Genomic DNA, 26,082 nt, shown 5'->3' with positions numbered 1-26,082 from the left:
CATGCCCAGCCGACTAGACACGCCGTCCACACGTAGCCCGGTGAAATCCAAGCCGCAGTTGGAGGACTCGTTTGAGGCCCAAGATGGCGCCAGGAACTCACCCCGCTCGTCTTCCGGGGGTTCGAGCGGGGAATCGAGGGGTTCCCAGGAGGATATCCCCACACAGGTCAGACATGAAGGGAAGCTCTCGGCCTCCTTCAATCACCCAGCATCGCCCATCCTCCGCGACCCTGCGAGGACCGGGCCACGGCAGTCCCTGCTTCCAGAGGCCCGGTATGAGGTGAGCCCTGCATCATCACATGATGACACAAGGGAGCTGATAATGCCCATCGATGCATATCCAACTCTAGATCAGCCTGTCTCTGATTCCACACTGAAAGACATGCTTATGTCCCTGAGGGGATCGCTGCACACTGACATGCAGGCGATGATGAGAAACTTTGACACAGACTTAAGTCAAGTGGGAGATAGGGTCTCACATATTGAATCTAAAATGGGGGAATTCGCTTCCACGTTCAATGACTTGGTAGATTCTCACAATGCCAAAGAGGAAGATGTGACTTGGCTTAAGGCAAAGATAGCTGACCTAGAGGACCGTTCCCGCAGGAACAACCTCAAGATTAGAGGTATACCCGAATCGGTTGGCAATGCTGACTTGCACCAGTATGCACGTGACATGCTTAAGGGGATCCTCCATGATGTCCCCTCCTCTGAGCTTGTTATTGACCGCATCCATAGGCTGCCGAAACCTTCACACCTGCCTGAGAAAATACCCAGAGATGTCATTTTGAGGATTCACTTCTTCCATATCAAGGAACAGTTGATGTTGGCGGCCCGCTCCACCTCTAACTTGGCCTCATCATACACTCATCTACAGTTCTATGCTGATCTATCCCAACATACCCTAGGGATGCGAAGACACCTGCTACCCATCACTAAAGCTCTTCGCTCCAACCAGATTGTGTACAGGTGGGGATGGACTAATGTCTTTATTCAACCTCAAATACTATGTAACTATGTAACTATGTAACTATATCACACGAAGCTTATCATCACCAGATCTGGCGAATCTTTCTCTATCACAACCTTGGACCAAGGCCTGTCACTGCTCAACGGCTGGAATATCACGGCACCAGAAGACCATCCACCCAAGCGACATGAAAGGAATTCCGCGATGCAAGCAGAATGGCACACCGTGTCCCGAAAGAAAAGAGGTCAGCCGACCACATGATCTGGCTCCTACACTGCGGCACCAGTCCGGGTTGCCGCATGCTTATTTGTACTCCCTTCCCTAATACATCCGGATCAGTCGGGCTTTATAAAAGGCCGGGGTTCTCCGGATGCCACCTGCAGAGTTATTAATCTAATTCATAACGTAGAACGTTCCAAGACGCCTTCTCTGCTCCTAACTTTGGATGCGGAGAAGGCGTTAATTGGCACTATTTCTCCCGGGTGCTACAAAAATTTGGATTCTCGGGCTGGTATTTAGACGATTAATAGTCCATATCTTACTAGCAGCTAGACTCACTATATTTAGGAAGTGGAAGATGCCAACACCCCCATCTGTGGGCGAAACTCTCTCCATAGTGAAACTACACCATCATCACGAAAAACTCATAGCGTACAGGGAGGGATCTTTACCCAAATTTGATGAAAAATGGCGCCCGTGGGTCCGCTGGTCCAGATCCGCCACGCTGACCGGTGTCACGTGAGGAGCTAGCCTAATCTGCTTACTATAGATATATGAGTACATGTTGCTGGGTCTCTCTGGCTCTGACGTTTGTATGCAATACATTGTTCATAGTGTATCTTGGCTTGACATCATCTGTTCTATAAGATACGTATGTAGACTTTGCAATGACTGCCGTTTATTTCTGTATTTTTTTTATTTTTTTTGTATATTATTTATTTTCTATTTCATTCACTTATTACTGCCTTATTATCTTGTTTGTCTTTATGCTTTGCCTGTGCCAAGGCGTGTTTTGGCACAGAATTCTGTCAAAAACTCAATAAAAATCTATTGAATTAAAAAATGAGTTATTGTAAATAGAAATTATTATAGTTTAGTGAATGGAGCCTATTAGGGCCTCTTCAGAGCAGGCCTTTGCGGTAACAAGCTTGTGCAGCCTATACAAGTTTTTCTCATGCGTTGAGGTGCGTTGCAACCTATTCATTATAATTGACACCACAATGTGCCTCAATGCATGAAAATGTTTTCATTAGGGCACACAGTATTGCAGTGTGAAAGTCTTTAGTACCTGAAATAGATCCTTTTCCTGTTCTCCTAAAGGGACACCTTATTGCAATTCATAGTTATTGCTGCTTGGAAGCCTGAGGTTTTTGGGGGGCAAACCATAACCTGTGTGATAATCTTGTGAATTGAATTTTACATATAAACACACTTTCAAAAACAATAAAATAACTTATTTCCTGTAAATATCACTTGGGTGTGGTAATTTCATCTAATCAGAAACTAGCAGTATTTTATAAAAGGTTTGTCATTAAAACATTTGGCAATGTTTTTAATTCATTTTCACATACAGGATCCCTCCAAAAGTGATCATATAACTTATATGTGCTAAATATAACATTAGCGTGGTAATCTAATGAGGGGTTTTAAGACTTCCGGGTGCTTTAAATTGGTTCCGAGTGTTGTTTTTTTGTGTGTTGATTTTTTTTTCTGTTTGTTTTTTATTTGAACTTTTTTTGGCAATAGGAAAAAAAATGTTGAACTGCAGCTTAGAAAAGTTTGAATACACCACACAGTTGTTTTGGGGGGGGTTTTTGGAGTATTTTTGTTGTTGAAATTTTTCAATGCTTAATTTGCCAAAAATATTTCTAGTTTTTATTTGGACTTTTTTGTAAAATACACCAGGGAAAAGACCAGATTTTTTTCTTTATTTTTGGTGGGTATTTCGATTTGATATTTTTGTAGCATTGATCATGATCAAGCATGATGTGATGAAAAAATAAAAATAAACTAAAAAATAAAATAAAAGATGGTGACTATCGAACAGAGACCCCACACTTTGCAATTATGCCAGTTAAACTGTTACTTCCAGTTCTTTATTCTTGCCCAACACCAGCCAGTTTTACAGCACAAACATAATGTGAAGCGGTGGAGGTTCAGGTCCTAAACAGAAGGTGAATAAAAGATTTGAGGTGGTGCTGTCAGCACAGCATTGACAAAAGTTCCAGTCCTAAGGAGTGTGTGAGGAGAGGCAAAACCTGGGCATAGGAATAAAACACCGCTACTCTACAGCTTCAGCAGGGGAAGGACAGCCGGGTTTTTGCCGGCAGCAGTGTGCCCCTGTTCCAACCAAACAGGTATATAGTAAAGTAAGAATGTTCCATGCTGAATCAGTTTTTTTTTTATTTGCCAGTGACACACACTACTGTCCTATGTCTGCACTCGGGGTGCTATGGCCAACTGCGTAGAACATGTCTCAAACACTTTTTATTAATTTCCCCCTGGTGCGTGTTAGCAACCAGCCAGTGAAACTGGAGTTTGGCCAATCAAAAGAGGGGGAAAATTAACATCTAAACTGTATCTCAATGCCAAGACTAAGGGGCAGAAGAAATGCCAACATTACCTCCAATTACAATGACACTAGGCTGAAAATTAGGGAATCTTTTTAGACACATACCAAAGATTTGGCTGAGGGTTACTATAGTTATTTTTGCTGTGCCTGCATCTGTGGTTTTAGTTTTCTCTTCCTAATACAGTAAAGCATGAACTGCTGGAATTCAGTGCGTAATTCTCTGGGGATTGAACGGAGGTCATAGTTGTAGAATTTGATGCACTTGCTTTTGAAAGGAGAGGAGGAAACACGTCTTCCATGGAGCATGTTATTTTTTTTATTTTTTTTCAGTCTACTGAAATTTTTGTGCTGGCATTTGAAGCAAGCGTTTCATATGTTTACACTCGTGACCTTTTTCTTCCTGCATTAATCTAAATTTGTGGTTTATATCTGCAAGTTTTTTTTTTTACAGTGTAGCAGACATTTGAAAGTAGTACAAAAAACTCTTGTTAATGAGTTCCCTAGTGTCCATAAAACCTATGGGGCTTTAAATGTCCACATTTTAAAATGCTCTCCAATACTACCTCCCAACCACAGTGCTCTGGCATGTACATCAGTGTGAAATGAATTATTTATGCTACTCATTGTGTAATCAATGTATGATTCAACATGAAGTGAGACTGAATTAAATATAACTGTAACCAGCAGTGGTTGCCATAGCAACTGCTGGTAAAATGTCCGCTACAGGAGCAGGGTACAAGTAACATAAAGCCCAACTCCAACTAAAACTTTTTCTACAGTTTTAAAGAAAGCATCATGGGGACATACAAAGCAATATAAACCCAATAGAGGTTCTAAGATTCTTTTCTACTAACATTTATTTTGCCCTGCCTGTGCCCCCGTTGAAGAGATTTCCCATTACTGCTTCTCCCTGTGACTCCCTGTTACCAGAATAAGAGGTTTACGGAGATCTTCCAAACATAGACATCTAATCAAAACCTAACTTTAAACCTTTCATACTCTCTCCCAAAAAATAGGCGTTAAAAATGGCAATCTATTTGGATATATACTATAATAAGGGATCTGCTATTACTGACTGATGATAATGTGGCAAGTTCATACCTTGCTGATTCAATTGCTTCAAAGCCAGAAGCCGTACAATGTGAAAATAGACCAGAGAAAAGCTACAAAAGATTTATTCCTAAAGACTGTCTGGTTGGGGGGCAACTCATGTAACATCTGTCAGTCACTTTGAGCAAACTTTCACATGCATGCACTGTGACGTTAATGGTGTGAGTCTGAATATTAAAAATAGCATTCTCTTGTTCTCCAGTTCAGAGCAAATGCAGGCCTTCATTTAGTCATTTGCCAGGCCTTCCACAGAACAGAGATCTACTTATCTGGCCTGTGATCTTCAGATCTTTATTGCCCCCAGCACAAGTGAATCCCAAATAACTCTTTAAGCCTTTATAGCTGTCCGTAATTAAAGGTATATCACCAGGCACTCATCTATTACTAGTTAGGACAAGTAGATTCGGCCCCCACTTTAGTCCTTGGACAAGTAGTTTTTTCCAAAATTTCCACACCCCTGGTAAAATAAAGGTTCATCCTCCTCCTGCTTTCCATCCCCAGTCCTGCCCTAGAGGCGGGCTCCGTGATACCCCCTCAAGGGCTAATACAATATGCTGTCAAGGAACTATTAGAGGGGCTTTTGTTTTAAAACATCAAGAAAGGAACTCCAGCAACAAGGACGATCTTACAAATCGTTAAGCTTATCTCTACGCTCTAAATACGAACTTAAAGTATCCTTGCCTCTGTGAAGAGAGGACAGCGGTATCATAGGCTTTGGTTAACTGTTTTAAATTGTCACAGCACTTGCTGGGCACATTCTGTTTTTCTGTTAAAAAACACATGGTGGCAGTGAACATTTGTGGGTAAAGGGTTAACTGCGGAGTTAACCAACCCTGGTGACAATTCCTATGAGTCTGCTGGCCTGAGATTGTGTCCCGTGAGCTGGGGAATCTCTGTGCAGGATGAGGCTGAGAGTGGTATCGCCCACACTCGGTTCAGAACTGTGTATGGTCACGGGTGATTGACGTACAGCGGGTTAATAGGCCTCTGCCCCAGTACAAGCATGTAGCCAGTGAACTATCTTTCAGTCACACTGAATGAACTCTCATGTGCAGAACTTACATCATTCTGGCCGGGAGAAGCAAGATGGCCAAAGGTCCAGGACACAGAAGAAGACTGGACGGAGATGTTGGCGCCAGTGAGAGAGTGAGGGGTGGGTCAGTTCCATGTTACGTTCAGTGTTTTATCAATTGAAACGATAAGGTTGACAGACAACTTTAAAACCAAAATCAGCACTGAAAATTTTCATATTTCTGCCCTGAGAGGAGGAAGAACATTTTAGAGAATTCCAGTTTTTACGCCAATTTGAAAGTGAAGAAATGAAAATTTAGAAATTATATTTATTATCTTTTATGTGTTTGGAGACTCTTGACGTATCTATGGAGTCCACTGAGAAGTGGGGCCTTATCTTGATATAGTTATCTAAAAACTCTTGTTTAAACATCCTGCCAGCAGCTGTACCAGCTATGACTAATCTGAGACGTCCTGCATTTTTTCCCCATCCACCTCATTGGCCGACAGCAAATTTAAAAAAGTAAAACTGACATGAACTTGGATGTTTTAAACTGGCATAACCCTTATACTCGGCTATCAGAAAAATCTTTGTGCATGTGAGAAGACTGTGATCCTGGGTGCACACTGTATGCAGTCCCTGCCTAGTGCTCCAACTCAGATCTCTAGCAATCCCCCCTGATTATCCTACAGGGTATACATTGTGATTAATTTTTTTTGTCGTTCAACCTGCGGGCTGAACGTATAAAATATAACAGGTTTCTCCATCCACGCTGAACAGTTTGGATAGACGAATCTCCCGCTGTGAGCTTTGCATACTGACAGTGGAGCCAGCCGCTGTCAAAATACATGAACAGAAGCAACATTCGGCCAAAGAATTTCCAACATTCCTTCGGCAAATGTCCATCTAATGATTGACCTTACTGAATTGGCTGAAATTCAATCTTGTGTGTACTCAGCTTCACACAGGGAACCTACTTACTACTAAAGGTGCAGAAAGTGCACAACACATTTCCCTGACAGCTAGTGTCATCAGGCAACTTTTGTGCATGCAGCTAGCAAGTAATGCTAAAGCAGCCTTAGCATGAGATGTATTACCCCTCCCAAAGATCCCAGTATTTCCCCTGACAATCTGAGTTTTTTTATTGTCCAGAAGAACAGCACCATATTGTTGTTATTAATCTCACTCAGCATCTACTTCCAGGACTGATATGCTGCATATAGATGACACATTTATTTAAAGAACAACTCCAAGCATAATTATTAAGTGCTCCTTTTTTGTCAAGAGAGGAACTTAAAAAGTTATACTCACCTGAACCTTTGAGCCAGCTGGCTGCTGCTCTGCTCCCTGCAACCTCTCTCCTTCTCCACTCCAGTGATGGAATGTCCCTTGGCATCCTCGCATACTATACAATGTATAAGATGTGATAACTCACAGGATATTAGACCGCCGAAGCAGAGTGCGGTAACAACCAGCCACCCAAAGTTAAGTCGAGTATAACTTTTTCATTTTTCCCTCTGGAGGAAAACAAGCACTTAAACTTTGTAGTGCGGGGGTAGCCCCACTGCAAGGGTTAAGAATAATTATGCCCAGAGTTGAAATTCTGCTGCGAGTTCAGTTATTGCCTGTGCTTACATATGTCTGACACTGACCAGCCCTGTGCTGCAGCTTTTGACCATGTGACTTGCTACAAAATTATAATGTTCACTGATCACTGGGGGAGCGGAGACTGAGAAAATGCTTTCTCCTACCTGCAGCAGACTAATTACAATATCTCAGTCTAGGCAAGTCAACTGACTGAAGCTTAAGGATAGCTTTTTAATTGTAAAAGGTTACTTGAAAATTGATACTATTGCTGTATATTGGGACATGTCAGTGTAACGCCCTCTAAAATGTCGCTATTCAATTTAGAGATACCTGGACTGTAACCAGTCTAGATACTGATTATACAGAGCTCTGCATTCTATAGGTGTCCCTGAATCTGCTGGATTGATTGCTCCTCCTGTTGCTGAGGCAAAGGGAGCCTTGGCATACAGTGAGGGAGGATCCATCCTCAGATTATGACTATGCACCTGACCCTAGCCAATCCCTGAGTAGGATGACTCAGAGGCATGGTAGGGGGCAGGTAATAAAAGGCCTGGGGACACTGTGCAGAGGTCTCTTCTTCCCCTCCTGGGGCCCCACCCTAGGAAGTCTGTGTGATGCAAGAAAATGGCCCGTGCCTCAGCACATGGCAGGTGCTGGGGGGCCTGGAGGCCTAGGACACCATAGGTTGGGCCCCATACACATGTTGGGTGCCTTGTTCTAAGAGGATACTACCACTAATCTGGAGTGCTCCTTGGCAGTTGCAGATGCTGAAGGCACAGAGATTCCAGATACTGAAGAGGAAAGGACCTGATTGAAGCTGGGCCGAAAGGAGAGTCTTCTTGTTGAGGGGTACCGCTGAGGAGCTGGTGAGAGCGTCCGTCTGGGACCCACAAGAGAGATCCCTCACCCTATTCCAGGTGTCTGTTCTAGAAGAAGCCAGCAGTCCTTACCTGAGTCCAGAGATGGCTAACCTTCTCCATATAAGTTACTGGACCATCCTGGATGTTCGCAGTATTGCTAATACTATTGGCCCCTGGGACCGGATCACAGTGCTGTCGGCCTTAGCGGTTGCTAGGGGAGAAAGCTGTCCTCAGAAGAATCCACCAGGGCATCCTAAACCCTCTCTCTCCTGTTGAATCTGCAAATAAATACTCCAAAAGACCCTGAGACTTGAGTCCATTCTGTTCATGAGTGTCGGTGTGCTGTTGCTGAACCAAGGGGACCGGTGGCTGAACCAAACAAGTAGGAGAACCTATTTCATACTCAGCGGCACCTTTGGGGGTGAGCGCTACATCAGTAATGTAGTCTTCTAAAGTTACTAAAAGTTCCACTTTAACGCTCCATGTTTATGTTCTTGCGAGGTTCACTCTAGGTAAAAGTCAAGAAAGAAATAGCATTTTTTAAACTGGACATTTTTCTCATGACATGAGAGCACAAGTGAAGTTGAACAGCATGGAAATGCGAGTTGGAGCTGCGGTTGCACCTAAAAACACATCTGCTTGCAAGGGATTACATCAAACTCAGATTAACATAAACTGAGAGGCTTGTCTGACTTTACAGCTGTTGTTTCATGGATCGCATTAGAAGATCACTGATTGATTTTCCCTCTTGCCTGCTTTTCAAAGCATATATCAGCCCCCCTGGAGCGGTAACACTGAAAGCCATGGTAGTGATACCATCAGCTTTATAATTAGTATGTACAACCCCAATTCCCCAAAAGTTGGGATGCTGTGTAAAATCTACATCAAAACAGAATGCAATGAGTTGAAAAACTCATAAACCCATATTTTATTCACAATAGAAAACATATCAAATGTTTACACTGAGAAAATGTACCATTAAAAAAAAAATAAAAAAAATAATAAGGTAATTTTGAAATTGTTGGCAGCAACAGGTCTCACAAAAGTTGGGGCAGGACCATGGTCACCATGGTGTAGCACCCCCTCTTCTTTTAACAACACTCTGTAAGCGTCTGGGAACTGAGGAGACCAGTTGCTGGGGTTTTGGGAGAGATGTGTTGTCCTATTCTTGACTTTTATAGCATTCTAACTGCTTAACAGTCCTGGGTCTTCTTTGTAGTATTTTTCGTTTCAAGATGCGCCAAATATTTTCAATTGGTGAAAGGTCTGGACTGCAGGCATGCCAGTTAAGCACCCGGACTCTTCTACTACAAAGCCATGCTGTTGTCATAGATGCAGTATGCAGTTAAGCATTGCCCTGCTGAAATATAAAAGGCCTTCCCTGAAAAAGAGGTAATCTGGATGGGAGCATATGCTGCTCCAAAACTGGGATATATCTTTCAGCATTGATGGTGCCTTTCCAGATGTACAAGATGCCCATTCAATTTGCACTAATGCACCCCCATACCATCAGAGATGCAGGTTTTTGAACTGAGCAGTGATAACAAGCCAGAAGGTCCCTCTCCTCTCCAATCTGGAGGATGCTGCACCCATGGTTGCCAAAAAGAATGTCAAATTTTGATTCATCTGACCACAGAACAGTTTTCCACTTGGAGACAGACCATTTCAAATGAGCTTTTGCCCAGAGAAGATGGTGGCGTTTCTGGATCATGTTCAGATATGGCTTCTCTTTGCATGATAGAGCTTTAACTTGCATTTTTGGATGGCGCAGCGAGCTGTGTCCACAGACAGTGATTTTTGGAAGTATTCCTGAGCCCATGCAGTGATGTCGATGACAGAATCATGACTATTTGTAATGCAGTGCCGCCTGAGGGCCCGAAGATCATCCAATATTGTGTTTCGGCTTTCTCCCTTGCGCACAGATATTTCTCCAGATTCTCGCAGTATTTTGATGGTATTATTTACTGTAGAAGATTATATATTTAAAGTCTCTGCAATTTTACGTTAAGGAACATCATTCTGAAATTGGTTGGCAATTTTTAGACGCAGCTTTTCACAGATTGGTGAACCTCTGCCCATCTTTATTTCTGCGACACTCTGACTCTCTAAGATGCTCTTTTTATACCCAATCATGTTACTGACCTGTTGCCAATTAACCTAATTAGTTGCAAAATGTTCTTCCAGCTCTTGTTAGTACCACTTACTTTGCCAGATTGTTGTTGCCCTGTCCCAACCTTTTTGACACTTGTTGCTGCCATCTATTTTAAAATGATCTTATTTTGTTCTTAAAATGGTACATTTTCCCTGTTTAAACATTTGATATGTTTTCTATTGTGAATAAAATATGGGTTTATAAGATTTGCAAATCATTGCATTCTGTTTTTAGGTAGATTTTACACAATTATTTTGGGAATTGAGTTTGTATTAGCTATGCTGCTCAGACTCTTGAATATTCTATTATATCCAGTAAAAATGACTGGTTCTGCTATTTACAACAGCAAAACGTTTCCCAGCACACTCACCAGCCAGCATGCAAAAAAAGGGCCCATTTACACCTGGCTTTATGTTGCAGCTGGGGATTCCTGCGGCAAGAACCTACATATTCTTACATCATAAATTCCCAGGTGTGTCTGTACAGATGTGGCCTCTGTGCCCATTCAAGTGAATGACAGGCTAACAGCAGTAGTCCAGAATGCAATTGTATGTGGAATACTTACCAATCCCAAACTGTAGGTAATCGTTTCATGTACGATTACATGCAGACTGCAACTGACAGATTTGGCTGGGGATTTCGGCAGCAAGAACATAGATTCTTGCATTGGAAATCCAAGGTGTGTCCGTACAGCTGAGGCCACTATGCCTGTTCAAGTTGATGGCATGCTGACAGCGGCCACCTCTGAATGGACACACCTTGGATTCCTGCTAGGATCCGTAGGCTCTTGCTGCAGAAATCCCCAGTCCCACTTAACAGCCCCATGTGAATGTAGCCTTATACTTTCTTACATGACAGGGAGGTAGATTTCTGAACACATTCTACGTGCGAGTAATATAAAGGACAAAATATTGTTTTGTCAGCAGACTGTCATCTATTCATGATGATCAGAGGAGAAGCATAGATGTAAGCTTGACAGACACATTTATCAGTTTGTGCTATTTTGTGGATGTAAACAAACACATTAACAGCACCCCGGTAAAAAACAAAGTTAGGCCATCTATCAAAGGAGCAATAGATCATACCTTAAAAAAGATGACTTGTACAGCTCTACAGTATATGGGGTGTAATTTGTCAATGACAAAGTGGAAGGAATGAGCCAAAATAAATTTTCTACTTAATTTATCAAACCATAATATTGTAATGAGATAGACCATAATGCCAGTCTTAGCTCTGGCACAGCAGGGTTCTTTTTCTTCTTTTTTTTTTACTAGATTTACTAGCGCTCTTCTTTTTTCATAGTCTTAGAATTTCTATTAAGCCTTATTTTTCTGTTTATGTCCCTACTAGGAATATTTCCCTTCACTCCAATAGGTACATAGTAGTAAAAACACTTTAAAAACAGTATTAAGCTCTTCAACTTTTTCAATGAGAAATCCAGATCAAACAAATGTACACTGTCCAGCAAAGTATTTATTTGCATTTACAAAAGGTCAGAGAGCACAGAGAAAAGGGGAGAAGATGTGAGAGAAGCAAGAAGGGGGACAATATCAATAACAGATAAGAAGGAAGATAATTTATTAGTCTGGTCAAAAGTTAGTGTGCCATTTGAGACCGATAATAATAATAAGGCTAAAAATAAGAGCTTTTAATAATTTTTCTCCCGAGCACCGTTCAAACCAAATCGTACGATTTTCGGCTGGTTTTCTAGCGTGCTCCTTAGACAAAAGACGTGCGACCATACAGTAGAAACTGTCGCACGTCTTCGTTCACACTGCTCGATTCTCGTACGAGAATCGAGCAGTGTATGGGCACCTGTAGTCAATATATATATATATATTCTCGTCTGAGATTTTTACACATAGATCACAGTAATTTGTGGACACTTTGATATACAAAATTCTTGTTTGATTTGAACATCGATTAATTATTTAGGATGTTTGGTATCGGTTCACCCAACGTGACCTCTTCTTTTATATTTTACCCCAAAATTTGGTATTATACTCTGTTTCTGTGCACAAAATTTAATTTTATTGTATTTTAGCCTAAAAATACTGGTTTGATAAACCAAATACTGTACGACATAAAAAATTGCAACAAACATTTTTTTTTATGCTACAGGGCCTCTGCTTTCAGAAAATATATAATTGTTAAGGGGTTTTAATCGGTTTTCTAGCCAAAAATTCAGATTTTATCATGTGTGTGCAAGAAATTGCTCTGGACAGCAAATGGTTAAACTTTGAGAGTGGAAATTTTCATTTTGCAATAACCCACTTTTAGAGGTGTTTTTTTGTGTAATGTTCTTGTGCCCTAATATAAAGTGCCTACTTTTTATTGCCAAAATATAATGTATGGTAGTAATGTGTCTACAATACAGACAAAAGCCTTACCAAACATGATCTAGAAATTTTTAGGTTACAAAAGGTGCGTAAAAACATTATATCTTTACCCAAACCAATATATTTGGTTCTGTCCATGGGCGCCTTCAAACATAGTAAGACACCCCTGTTTAACTGAGTTTGATTTTCCCCAGCGGAATGCTTTTGTTCATAGGCAGAGTTCACTTTCCATAGGTGAAAAGCATGTTTATGCAAACAGTGAGGCTGACGTACTAAAGGATGTGAGCATATTCACACAATAAAATGTGTAAAGATTCACTTAAATTATTAAATAGTGTGAAAAGAAAATCCCTGTTTACTTATTTCATCTGCAGCTGACTGGATAATTAAGGTGAATATTCACACAAATGATCAGTCTGTAGTAAATAAGCCCCAGTGTTTCATAAAGGGATTTTCGAGCACGGAAGTAGGCAACCTCGGCACTCCAGCAGTGGTCAAACTCCAAATCACACCTCTGCCTGTTGCTGTCAGAGTCTTGCAGTGGATCATGGGACATTTAGTTAAACAATGGCTGGGGTACTAAGGTTGCCTACCCCGCTCTAGCAGTTAGATTGAGCATGTACAATTTGACCGCCATTTAATATCTATATCTATATTAACTGAGGCTACATGGAATATGCCACAAGAGCCTTTGTTTAAAACATGAAATGTTCCATGGCATTTGTGTGAAGGTAGCAATAGACACAAAATTATTCTTGGTGTTTCTAGCCAGGTGGTCAATTCATGAAACTACTGACTTCGGGCAGTTTGTGCTTTCTGGAGACCCATCTTGGCTGATCTGAGTTAGAAGGAAATTAATTATGCAGAATGGATTCTGTTGGCCAATTACTATTGTTACTTCAAGGCAGGATCGGCCCCTGAGGTGTCAGCCTAGAGAATAAACATGCACATTCAGTTTCAGGCCATAAGACCATAGATATTAATGCCACATACGTTAAAACTAAAAATAATTGTTCCGTGGTTTAATTTTTTGACCATCTCATATCTGTGGGTATTTTAAGATTACATTAAACTCAACATTACACAACCTTACATGTTACCAGTATGTTTTTTCATTCCCGTAAAAACCATGAGCAGCTAACTAGAGGGCATGTGACCCATGTGACAGTCAGGGGTGTGATCAATTCCCAAGGTATAACAAGCACTTCTCAGTACAATTTGGAGAAGACATTTAGCAATTGTGTCCTTTTGTACGCTAAACAGAGGGTTCTGCATTCTACTGTCAGCGGAGTAAAAAAGAAATGACACTGAGCCACACTTCAGAGAGAAAGAGGGAGGCCGGAGAGAGAGGGGGGCAGATTATCTGCTACTACAGAGATTTCCCCTGTATGGCAAACTTAACACACATTTCCTACATTTCTTCTATGAACTTTTCAACATTTATAAAAACGTATTAAAAAAATATATTAATCATTTATAAACATTTTGCAGGCGTGTCGTACATTTTTGAGCTTGTTGATTTGTTCTCTTTTGTGAATTAGAAGTACGATTCCGAGCACTCATCAGGACTCAACACTACAAAACAAAACGGATAATATATTAAGATTTGTTTATTTTCAGTTACACATTGTAAATATTTTGTTGAGACCAAATCAGGTAAAAACACAGAAAAATAAAGTAATTGTCAATGCTTACTTGCAGCATTTTTGCTTAATTGCCATAATTTTGTTTTATTGATCTTGCAATGTGCCTCCTTTCCTAGCACAACACCTTCCTTCTTTACACATCACAGCTCTCTCCTCTTCTGGGTGTGTCTGATTAAATTTTGTGCTGGCACAGCTCCTCTGCCCCTCACCTCCTTACATTACCTTTTATGTAGCAGCCAGCCAGGAGGAGGAGCAAAGGAGAATGCTATAGATCAGGGGTAGGCAAACTCCGGCCCTCCAGCTGTGGTGCAACCACATATTCCATGAGGCATTGCAAGACTCTGATGGCCACAGGCATGACTCCCAGAGGCAGATGCATGATGACATTTGTAGTTGCATCACAGTTGGAGGGCCCCTGCTATAGATTGTCACTTTAGTGACCGCTCTAAGTCTACTGACATCAGATCCAATATGACTGCATCCAGCAGCATTCTCAGGGCTTTTGGATGTCTAAACAAAGGGGGGGGGGGGGGGGTTTACAGGTATATAACATGCCCAAAGACTGCTTTATGCACATTATGGGAAGTTTGCTGTTGAAATAAATGTACTGGCAGAGTTTCTTAACTAAGAAAAGAACTTTATCTGTTCATAGCTTAGGAACCTTTCGAACATATAAGCCAAATTATTCTCACACAAGCCTATAAATATGGGAGATGGAAATAGCTTTAATAAAATTATGTAATAGTAACAATTAGGGATGCACCAACATTTTGGCCGCTGAAACATAGTGGCCTAAAATGGTACTTTGGGAAAAATGCAGAAAGTACCATCTTTCAACCGAGATTGCGGTGCATCCATAGTTGCGGGGAGGAGAGAAAACTGTCAAGAGGCCGTGCAGGGCAGGGAGTAGAGCGCTGTCATCATTGTTAGTTTTCACGTGGATGCACTAAGCAGGCTAGATACTGAGCCGTGGGGAGCAGAAAAGAACTGTCAAAAGATCTGCGAAACAAGGTAAAGGAACTTTATAAAGATGCAAAAGGATCTAAAAAGAATTGCATAGCTTTAAAAATGCCAGTCAGTGCTGTTCTAACACTTATTAAGAAGTGGAAATTTCGAGGAGCTCTTGATACCAAGCCAAGGTCAGGTAGACCAAGAAAGATTGCAGACACAACTGTCAGAAGAATAAAAATAAAGAATAAAAAGTAAAAACCCACAGGTAACCTCAGAAGAAATAAACGCTGCTCTCGAAAAAGACGGTGTGGTTGTTTCAAGGAGCACAATACGATGATGCTTGAACAAAAATGAGCTGCACGGTCGAGTTACCAGAAAGAAGCCCTTACTGCACCAATGCCACAAAAAAGTCCGGTTACACAGATTCTGGCACACTGTAATTTGGAGTGATGAGACCAAAATAGAGCTTTATGGTCACAATCATAAGCGCTATGTTTAGAGAGGGGTTGTAATGGCTAGGTCAGGATATATGAATCTCAGCTGCGGAGTGTGCCAGGTGAAATTGGTTGAGGGTACGGCTTCAGGGTCGAGCTCCAGGCGTCACTCTCAACACAAACGGAGAGTTAGGAGCTCTACCATCATGTGCCGCAATTACTTCGGGTTAAGTGGTGATGCACACGAGTAGCCCCAGGGTATTTACAGCATACCCGGGTTACAACTGTTATGTAGGGTTCAAGTGGATTCAATTATAGTACTACTTTGATAAGGTGTACTAACAAGAAGAGTTATCAGCATTTGATTCAAGCAGGCAAAAATAATAGACTTGGTAAGGAGTATCACACAAAAGAATTATCAGCACTTCCCCTTTAACTGGCGTGGCTCAGATGGAACCTAGGCAGTCCATACAACAGGTTGCAGGTGGTCAAAAAAGGAATGATTTTTAGAGAGCTCTATCTGGGACAGGCTGTCTCAGACTGAACTGTACTTGCTATTAGGTGTCCTAGCACAACGAGGGTTCCTCCAGGTCACAGGTCCAATGCTCCAAGAAAGGGATTTCTGGTTGTCAGCTGGCGTTCTCTGGCAATAGTGGAACGCCATACTGATCTTTCTGTCAGCCTTTTATAGGGGAGGAGTGTGGGAGGAGCTGCTGACGTCACAGGGGCCGATGCGTTCCACGCTGGAACGCATCGGCTCCTCTACTTCCGCCCCGCGGCTTGCGCTCCACGTTGGAGCGCAGCCGCGATCGTTACAGGGGTCAACAAGGCTTATAGCGACAAGAATACCATCCCCACTGTGAAGCATGATGGTGGCTCACTGATGTTTTGGGGGTATGTGAGCTCTAAAGGCACAGGGAATCTTGTGAAAATTTAAGGTAAGATGAATGCAGCATGTTATCAGAAAATACTGGCAGACAATTTGAATATGAATCCCATAAGAAATAAAAGAAATGTGTTTTTCCTGCTCACTCATGTTTTCTTTAAAAATGGTACATATATTACCAATTCTCTAAGGGTATGCATACTTTTGAGCACAACTTTAGATCTTTGATTTTATTCAATAAATGGACCAAGCATTCTTCACAAGGCTAGTGTGCTCTGTTCTTGTGCTTTGTTAGTGCTTCAGATTGCCTTCTCTGTACATGTGCTTCCAGCCTAGGTGTTATTTAAGACCATAGGAGTCTATACCTTGCAGTTGTTGGAATACTATGTCACGCAATGTTGCCTAAGGCATTGTGGAGTGCAAACATTTGTAACAGAACATGCCATGTCTAAATATTTAAGGTGAGTTAAAACCCCAGGCTATTTTTAGCTTACCTTCAAAGAAAAATAGATAGCCCTCCCCTTGTTTAAATAAAAGTGCAGCTCTTGCCGCAATACTCACCTCCAGTGATGTTGCCTGCTCTGTGATCCAGCACCAATCATCTTCTCAGTTAAATGACACCCGGCATCATTCATTCATCCATTCATTCATTCCTGTCAGTGCAGGACATCATGGACCCACCTCTTTGGGGGATCACCATAGACCCTGCAATGATACTTTAATGAAGCAGGGAACCGCGCTAATGTCATCACATCAGTAACACTACCTGCCCAAAACCAGAGAAGAGGTAAAGAGGACCCTGCATGTAACACGACCGTCCTAAGGACTTAAGTATAAAAAAATTATTCCCGGCCGAGAATCGGAACTGCGCATGCCCCAAGATCCTTTGCGGCCGTACGAGCAGTTCCTGATACTCGGCGCGGGAGCGAGCAGCGATAACGAGGTAAGTTTAAAATGATTTCAAGCGTTTTTTTTTACACTTCATGCCTATATCTACTGCTTGCTAGCAGTAGATAAGCAAAAAAAACCGGAGGGTTTAGAACCCCTTTAAGATCACAAAAGACCCAGGACATGCTAGGGCATTCTAGAGTGTCATGGTCACATTGTGACCAAACAAGCTTTATAACTTATTCCCCAAGAAGCAATATAATGCCGAAATGCATTATAGAAGTATATGGAAAAATTGGGAGAGTTGTCCCTAGATGCAGCGCTGACACTAGGGTGGGGGTGTCTGGGTGTGGGTAGGAATGATGGGTGTGCTGCTTCTTATAAATGTGGACCGGGGTGTTCGTCGTTTGCCAAGAGGATTAAAAAAAAAGGGGGAGTACAGAAGCGCTACTACCATATATTGACCAAATAAAACAGGCCAACTTACCAATGGATGGATGGTGGTGCGTAATCATTGGCGAGGGGTCGATGGGTGTAAGTCCATAAATGGTGAGAGTGGTGGGCACTCAAGTGGATTTGTGAGCAAATAGGGGGTATGTGTGTTTAATCACTGCCCTGGAAGCTGAGGGGGGCTCAGTGTTAGTGATAGCCTGGTCCCCCTCCACCCAGGATTCCTGCCACACATACCCAGGCTATCATTAACACTGAGCCCAGTTTTTTTTATCCCATTATAGAAGTATACCCTGCTAAATCAGGGTAAAATAAAAAGCAGAGCTAAAAGAACGGATCTGATTATTTTAAAGCATTCACCTAAAGGCAACCTACAGAATCAACTATTTTTGGTTAATCTATCCCCAGTCTCTTAATTATTTCACCAGTTACTCCTTATGGCTCCAAGTTGATAATTCAGCTTCCAGTTGGGGATGTGGACTGCTCACTGTAGCGCTCACATGACCACTCAGGTCATTATTACTGGGTCCCTCATCCGAAAGATAGCACTGCGTATGTGTGCCCCAGTCCTAGGCCCACCCATGTCAGCTTTAAAGTCCCTCATCCCTTTTTTAAAATAGCATAATTGTGCCTCGTCACTGGTTGAAGCGTGCGTGCATTATTGTCACAAGACCCCATTTATTCCACAATATCAAGGCACATGCATGTAAGTGTGGCTCCATGGGACCCCGCAAGGCACAGGAGACACCTGTGAACAGGAAAGCAGGGGTAGTGATCATGGGACTGGCTTGCACTGCTATAAAGGCAGACATCACTTGAAGTCAATTATAGAATATATAAAATGTGCATGGATGGAATTTGTCAGCCAGGATTTGCACCATGGAAGGCGATATGGACACCACTAGGGATGCACCGATACCATTTTTTCCAGACGAATGCGAGCACCGATACTTTTCGCTCATACCAATTACCGATACCTTTTTTGGGGGGTCTGTCATGTGACAATTTTTCTAAAACAACAGACTAATAATTTTAGGATGGTGGTGGAGCGTCAGGGCCCAGTCGCAGCTGCAACTTCTGCAATCCTGGTAGCCACGGACTCCAAACTGTACAGGGACTAGAAATCCCAGCAATGCACAATACCACCAGCTAGAGAGGACTACAAATCTCAGCAATACATTATACAGCAATGCAGAACAATATAAAGCTACATACTTTGCGTTGTTCACCAGGGCTGTGAAGGGTTTCAGGAGGCTGTGTGGGGGTCTCACCAGGGTTGTGTGCATTCTCACCAGAGTTGTACAGGGTCTCAGCAGGATGTGCGGGGTCTCACCAGGACTGCGTGTGGTTCTCACCAGGGCTGCATGCGGGTCTTACCATTGCTGTGCAATCTCACCAGGGCTGCACACGGGTCTCCCACCATGGCTGTGCAACCTCCCTAGGGCTGCGTGCAGGTTTTCCCAGGGCTGCATGAGGTTTTGCAAGGGCTGTATGCGGGCCTCACCATGGCTGTGCGGGTGGGGTCGGATGGTGGGGTCTCACCATGGCTGTGCAGATGGCGGGAAGGAGGAGGAGATCAGTGACCGGCGCTGTAAACAGCCTGCCACGAGCTCCCCAGCAGGCTTCCTGCAAGGTCCCTAACAAGTGCAGGGTCTTACAGCAGCCTAAGCTATATAAAAATGTAAAGGGCTGGTATTGGCAATTAGTATCGGGGCATTTTCATGGAGTACTGTACTCGTGAAAAAGCCCGGTATCGGTATTGGTGCGTCCCTACTAGAAACATCTGTAAGCTATGCTGGATGAACCATGTATTCTATCTATCTTGTATGTGGCAGTACAGTGTGCATATAGTGTGTGAGGTTATACCTGTATCAACAGAATATACAGTATAGTATATTTGTTATTATTCTGACTCTGTAGAACTGCAAGGCCCATCCCATTAGCACTCATTTGTTTATAGAACTACTAGCCTCAGTGAACTGTATTTTTCCTGCCTAGAACTAAAGTGGGCACCCTATCAAATCACAAGCAGCACAACACAATCGTAAATTACAGTACTGAAAATGCATAACACAATGGAAGTACTGTGTGTTGCTGTTTTTCTCTTTATTCTGATTGTCTCTGGCCTATAAATATCCCCTCTGCCCCACCAGGACTATTTACATACTGACTTTTCTCATGTGAAGATAAAATACCTGATCTGAAAAGCCACCTGGGACCTGATAGCAAACATGTGTTTTGTATATGCCCTGTATTGATAGCTGGATCAATAAAGACTTGGACAGCTTTTTTGTGTTCTACTCATGAGACCAGTGCTGGCTAGATAGTACCTTGAGACTGCAGTATCATCTGTGTAGCACCTTATGTTCTTGGTTCTGCCGGTCATGCTTTTCTGTAGTATGGTTAAGGCCAAGAAATACTGTCAGCAAATAAGCTCATGGAGCCAAGAGATGGACTTTCACAAAGCGTTTATCACAAAATGCTGTATATTCTGTCTCCAACAGTCATCTGTAGCAGACGTCCCCTCACACAAAATGGAATCCCAATCAAAGTCTTATAATAGGTACTGAAATGACCTACAGATGGCGCAGCGCAACCTGAAGGATCAAGATATTAGTTATCAGCCCACTGAAGGTCCAGTTTATCGTCCTATCTTTTTCTATTCTTTTTGACGGTAAGATATACAGTACATGTTATCACATATGCACAGATGGTGTGAGCGGGCCCTTAGGATTCACAAATTCTGGACTAATTTGATCATGTCGCTTTCTGCAACATACAGAATTTGACAGGGCTATTCACAAAAGGGTGAAGAGTTTGGAGAAGGCAGGAGAAGTGAACAATCTAGGCCAAAATAGCTGATTTGGAAAAATTCTCCAAATCAGCTCACTTTCCAGTTCAGCTATGTTGTCCTAGATTGTTCACTTCTCCTGCCTTCTCCAAACTCTTCACACTTTTGTGAATAACCCTGTTAGAGTCCATTAGAAATATTAGGGCTGCAACTAATGATTATTTTCATAATCAATTAGTTGGCAGACAATTTTTTCGATTAATCGGATTAAAAATAAATACCACTTTAAAATAAAATACACTAATGGAGTGTTACAAACATAATGTTTACTTCAGAATAAAACTGCATGCACAATTTTTTGCAATCGTACTGCCCTGGAAAGCAAGGTATTGTGGTACCGTGCTTTCCAGTACGGGCGATCACACTGTAGGTGAGAGGCGCTTTTGAGCTGCCATTGAAATTAATGGCACTGCAATGCCCCTCCCGTAGCAGAATTTGTCAGACCGAAAATTACTTTTTTTCAGACCTTTTATACATTTTTTTTTCTTTTAATAATTGTATTGTAAGCACATGGCAGTAGAATAGCTTTAGCCAGGGAATGACAATTGCCCATGGCAAGATTCCACACACAGCAGCTGAATGTAAATACATCAGGTAGTGGACTTGTGCAATAGCCAGCCTGCTATTGGCCATTTCTAATTGCAAAAGCAGGCTGGCTATCCACTGCTTGCTGTGCCCTCCTCCCAGCTTGGAAGAGAGAGCTGGGGGATCCAACCTACTAATTGATAAGGAGAATAGTTGACAACTATTCTCCTTATCAATAATAATTGATCAATTAGTTGATTACAGCCCTAGGAAATATGATAAGCAGATAAGCATGATTTCCCAGGAACAAATCCTAAAAGCAGCCCTCTCCTGGTCCAGATACAGATTATATTATTTTTACTATTAAAGTGGACCTTTACCCATATCTTTAAATTAACAACAAATACACCTTTAGCAATGATAATCTACAAAACACATACTTCTAGATAATTGCCGGCTTTGTATTCTTTGCATACATAAATTTCTCTTTTCTTCCCAAGTCTTCTGATAGTTATCTGCCCTTAGTAAACATGATCACTATCTCTCCAATTACTTCCTTGATTTATGGCACATGTGACTAGGACATGTGACCATGCACATCATCTCAGGGGAGGAAAATGCCTTTACCTGAGATCTCCTGATATTACAGATGAGATTTCCTAGCAATGCTCTGCTGATGACAAGGCAATCCCAGTGTGCATTGCTTTGGCAAACTGAAGTAATTTGCCCTTTCGAAGCAGGAACTGAATGCTCTGCAAGTGTAAGTATTTCAAAATGACAGCAATTTACACCTGACATGACTATGTTATTATTAATCATCATACATAGAGGGATGCAATGGTAGAATTTGATTTTTGAGTGTAAAAAGGTCCGCTTTAAGGAGTTCACTCTCATGCTAACTAATCTACCGTATTTTTCGCTCCATAAGACGCACTTTTTTCCCCCCAAAAGGAGGGGGAAAAAGTGCCTGCGTCTTATGGAGCGAATCCCGACGCCCGAGACATGCAGTTTCGGGCGCCGGGCGAGTAGTAGGAGCCACTGCTCGTTTAATACGAGTGATCTAATGAGATCACTCGTATTAAAGCCGAGCAGCGGCGGCGGCGATCGAGTTCAGCAGCAGGAGCCACTGCTCGTTTAATACGAGTGATCTAATGAGATCACTCGTATTAAAACCGAGCAGCGGCGACGATCGAGATAACCATAGAGCAGACGAAGAATAGACGTTCTTCGTCTGCTCTGTGTCATCACTGAGACCGTGGCGCTGTAATCACAGTGCCACCTGTCTCAGCGGTCACTAGCTGCAGCTTCTGTCACAACTTCCGTCATAGAAGCTGTCACAGAAGCTACAGTCTCGAGTGCTCCATAAGGCGCGCCGGACCTCCCTGCGTCCTATGGTCCGGTGCGTCTTATGGACCGCAAAATACGTTATATTTCTGTAATGCTGCCTTGGATGAGCACAGAAATTCTTCCAACACATAAATCAGATGCTTTTATGAGGGAATTGATTATACTGAAAATAACTGGGCTACAACTGGCTGCAGATCTCCTCGGAAGATACGAGGAGCATTAAATCTCTGAAAGAGAAAATTCTATTGTGTAGTGCCTAGCCACCTACTTGTGATATAGTGCTGATGGTGCTGCTTGTATTGGTGATGTTACAAGACATATATTATTTGTATGTTAGCTTTTCTGACTGATGGTAAAAAATATACCCTACACACTGAATGTCCTGGAGACACTGTGTTCTTATTGGCATTTCTGCCTAATCCAGAGACAGCAGCACAATGCTAATGGAAGGATGCTATACAAGATGCAATTGACTCTGCACCAGCCTGTGCTCCAGCAATCTTTATAAAATAATTGCTTAGCAACAGGGGTGCGCTCTAGATGGAAGGATTGATTCTGTCCTTAATGAATCCCATGGAGGAGGCAGGAGGTTTGAAAATTGTCTGGAAATACAATGAGGGTGCCAGCTTCTCTTGTTGCTGTTTTCTCAGACGCATAACAAGGACTTGTCCAATATGTATTTTTTAAAGCTGTAAAATAATAGTTGCAATTCCTTTTTACCGAAACAAATAACAGCCCAAAGAAAGAGATGACAGGTCATAGCGAAAATTTCTCTGGCCATACACTGAAAGATTTTCATAAGAACGTTCATAAGAAAAATCTCGTCAGAACTTTCAGTTTTGCCATCAGAGAATTGATGAAAGTTAAACATTTTGTTTGATGTTAAAATTTTATTTTAGAATAAATGGAGTTTCTTGAACAAAACCACATTCATTGTTCGAATTTTGTTTGTTTGAAAAACATTTTCCATCCAGTGCCTTGGATTTTTTTTCTATCACCACAGTGAAAAAAGATCATTGATTTGACTATTAACAAACAAATGTTATCAAACATAAAATTCTACTGGTGTATGGTCAGCTTTGCAGGTAATCTCGTTTCCATGTCTCCTCTATGACAGCAAATTAGGAGACTGCTCCTCCCCACCTGATCAGAACTCTAAACACACAGAGAAGATAAAAGTCCCACCCTTACCTCCTTAGTGTTTGAATATAACCCACTTAAGGTGTTGGGTGGGATATAGGCTGCGTAGAGGAGTCACGGGACCAAGATTACAAGAAAAAGTAATCACAGATTTCCTCCAGAACAGCCAACCAAGATGTAGTGATAAATCTCTCAGGGTGGGACCACAGCCAGTAGTACCTTTTGCTCAAAGAACAAGTTCAGGATCACAAACAGATACAAACAATGCTTGGTCCAAGCGTTGTGGGGCAACCGATCATATTGAGAGTGGGAGGTGTGTTCGGGGGGGCCGTGGGTTGTGCGTTGCAGTGTGATAATCACACGGAACCGTGCAATTACTGCATCACACCAGTGTGAATGGGCCCTTAACTGGAATCAATTAAGGGAAATCACCTGAGAAGTAAAGGGAAGATAGAGTGAACAAAAAACTATAAGCCCCCATTAACACAGCATTTCCAATCAGATCCTCCTGTTAGCTTTTCACGTGTACCTGATTGGAAGCTCAATATTGGTCTATGGGGAGTCCATTTAGGTCCAAAAAAGTTCAGTTTTGTTGGACCTAAACCTGACTGATGGAAGGTAAAAGGATGTAAATGGACACACATCCGTTTATATGTGCCTGTTCATGGACCTAACATGGGTCTGTTAAGCTCCGTTATAACTCAAGATAGAGGAAAAACTATTTCCCCTGCTGATTAGAATGGATGCCGCTCCTGTGAAAGGGACCTAAGGGCAAAAAAATTAAAGGCCCGGCGGAGGGGGCAGTGTAATGCGCTGTTTCAGCACATTACATGGTTTATTTGCTTTTCTTTGTTTAGAATTTACAAAGTGTACATTCCATTCAGGTCTCCGCACCTGGACCCACTGATGTGCTGCCCTCCAATGAATGAAAGAATGGACCAACGATGTGCTGCGCTGTTGAAACCTGCGGTTTCATCCAATGCGCTGTTGTAAAGAGACTTACCTGCAGATGGACTCCTGCTCAAAAACGTGCATGCATACAAGTATGCAATCCATTGCCCAAAGTTCCTGAACGTTTATGCTGAATAGCACGCGTACGTGAGCGCGCAGGACCACGCTCGTTAGCATACAGGTGCACGCTCATTAGCGTGCACACTATCATATTTAAACATAAGTGAAGCCATGACCAAGTTGCTGAGTGGTCTTCAGCTTGTCCCTTTGTGCCGTGTACTTTGTTCTTGTATCCTGAGGTCCTGTGTATGAACCTGGCTTATGACCATTTGGCTTCGCCTCTTCCTCCTGATTCGGTACCTCTGCTCTCTGATCTCCTGTGTATGACCCTAGCTTACGTTTCCTGACCGTGCTCCTGATCTGTGATGCGGCACCACAAGATTCGGCTCCCTGTGTATAACCTCGGCTTGAACCTGACTTCCCTTCTGGTCTGCCACTTGGTGGATCGCTCCATCAGCATCCTGAGCAACGACATCCTGCCAGTGCTTCCTTGGCCTCATACCCGTTGCCTGCTCTGGTTTCAAGAGGTCCCGGTGTCATCTCAGTCCTGCCAATTAACCAGCTGGTCCAACGCACTCAAGCGCCTCAAGAACCGGCCAGCCACCAGTATCGGCACTTGTGCTCCGCTCTGTCCTTACATCCACTGTCACTACTTCCAGAGGTGTGGGACAAGAGATGCACGGGCAGCCCCCTTCTCAGCTGAGTCCCCAGTCAGGTACGCAATAGCTGTGCACTGCACATAACACCGGCAACAAACAATTGTTTTCTCTGTACCCTTGCAGTGATTGGCGTTGATTAGGTGTGGAGAAACCACACATAGTGTGAATATAGGCTAAGAAAAAAAAAACCCTATCAAGCAAAATCCTAGACAGACATAAAAACTGGTGAAGAAAGCAAAACAATAAGGGTGGAACAATTCTAACACCCCTCTTCACTCTACAACTGTATCTCAGGGTAGAATCAAGCGATCTACAAAACCAGTACCCATATACTTCAAATGTAATCAATAAAAGAGCATAAAGATAACATTTTCTGAAGGATAAGCTTCATCATAATCTTCAGCTACTCCTTGCTCCACTTTAGTATTGGTTTCCACGGGTTCAGAAACCAAATCTGCTTCCTTAGGCCTAGGTACTCCAGCCTGCCTGTACATCAGACCAGACTAAATACACCAGTGCCCAGAGAAATACCATCCATTAGCTATTTTTCAGCATAAAAAATGAACAATATAAATAAAATAACCACTTCTCAACCCTGAGCAAAGTATCAGCAGCTGCTGCTCTACACCATCCATGCTGGTTCAGACCTAGAGCTGAATGGCACCACCACAAAACTCCTACATGACATCCTG

The 26,082-nt window shown here is 42.4% G+C and overlaps 1 long non-coding RNA gene across 1 annotated transcript in view; it reads right to left on the bottom strand.

Moving 5' to 3' along the window:
• Positions 1-14,107: 14,107 nt before the first annotated feature.
• Positions 14,108-26,082, bottom strand: part of LOC108795743 — a 22,846-nt gene continuing 10,871 nt past the window's right edge. The window contains exon 4 of the long non-coding RNA XR_001941764.1: positions 14,108-14,177. This is a non-coding gene — a long non-coding RNA (uncharacterized LOC108795743). The remainder of the gene's footprint in view (positions 14,178-26,082) is intronic.

Source organism: Nanorana parkeri, unplaced genomic scaffold, assembly GCF_000935625.1.
Source record: "Nanorana parkeri isolate BGI_ZX_2015 unplaced genomic scaffold, ASM93562v1 scaffold1001, whole genome shotgun sequence".
Taxonomy (NCBI): Eukaryota; Metazoa; Chordata; class Amphibia; order Anura; family Dicroglossidae; genus Nanorana; species Nanorana parkeri.
This window is presented reverse-complemented; position numbering and strand designations above follow the sequence as displayed.